General features: G+C 48.5%; 1 protein-coding gene across 4 annotated transcripts in view; it reads left to right on the top strand.

Moving 5' to 3' along the window:
* Nucleotides 1-1,171, top strand: part of CDC42EP4 (CDC42 effector protein (Rho GTPase binding) 4) — a 28,215-nt gene that overhangs the window by 15,470 nt on the left and 11,574 nt on the right. The window lies entirely within an intron of this gene.

The raw sequence follows: 1,171 nt of genomic DNA, 5'->3' as shown, positions 1-1,171 counted from the left end.
TTTTCAGTAGAGACAGAGTTTCACCATGTGGTCAGGCTGGTCTCAAACTCCTGACCTCATGATCCACCTGCCTTGGCCTCCTAAAGTGCTGGGATTACAGGTGTGAGCCACTGTGCCTGGCCTGTCTCCCGTCTTTCGCTATTATAAATAAGGCTTCAACAAATATGTGCGTGACTTTTTTCTCCTTTGAAATAGTTCCACAGGGTTAAGTTCTAGGAGGTAAATCATATTCATTTAAATCACACTCATTTTAAAGCCATTATTTGAGGAAACTTTGAATCATATTCATTTTAAAACCATCATTCTTTTTGTTTTTTGGGTTTATTTTTTTTTTTTGGAGATGGAGTTTCACTCTTGTCGCCCGGGCTGAAGTGCAATGCCGCGATCTCGGCTCACTGCAACCTCCGCCTCCCAGGTTCAAGCAGTTCTCCTGCCTCAGTCTCCCTAGTAGCTAGGATTACAGGCGCCCACCACCATGCCTGGCTAATTTTTTTGTATTATTAGTTGAGATGGGGTTTCACCATGTTGGCCAGGCTGGTCTCAAACTCCTGACCTCAGGTGATCCACCCACCTCGGCCTCCCAAAGTGCTGGAATTGAGGCGTGAGCCACCACTTCCGGCCAGAACCATCATTTATTTTAAAGCCATTATGTCAAGAAATTTTACCAGAGTTTCAGGTACCACAAGACCACCCCACCCTGGGACGATTTTGACTCTGAGCAGCTCTTGGATCAGAGTTTTGTAATATTCTCCCTGCCTGGTGGCACCTAGTGCCAATTGCTCAGTGGGAGGAAGCTCCTTCCCTCTTCTCTTTCCCAGCTCTTAATTTGGACAAGATCAGCAAACATCAGAAAGTTGCCCTGGTGCCTGGCAGTGAGCCCATCTAGGTGTTATCTGGGGAAGATCTTTGGGGTGGGAGTCAAGGGACTTGGGCTCCAGCACCATCCGGCTCCTTATGAGTTCTGTGGCCTTTGGCAAGTCACCTCTCCTGGCCCCAACAGCCTAATCAAGACCACTGGGTTGGATCCTCTCCCAGATGTCTGCCATCTCTGAATCTCAGTGGGAGTCATGTGACACAGTGGGTGCTGCATTTTAGCACCCCCAGGAGTACCTAAGAAAATCCACTGGGGACAGGCACGGTGGCTCACGCCTGTAATCCCAGCACTTTGGGA

This window comes from Colobus angolensis, unplaced genomic scaffold (assembly GCF_000951035.1).
Source record: "Colobus angolensis palliatus isolate OR3802 unplaced genomic scaffold, Cang.pa_1.0 Scaffold1, whole genome shotgun sequence".
Lineage (NCBI taxonomy): Eukaryota > Metazoa > Chordata > Mammalia > Primates > Cercopithecidae > Colobus > Colobus angolensis.
Note: the sequence above shows the minus strand (reverse complement) of the source record. Positions and strands in the feature narration are given on the sequence as shown.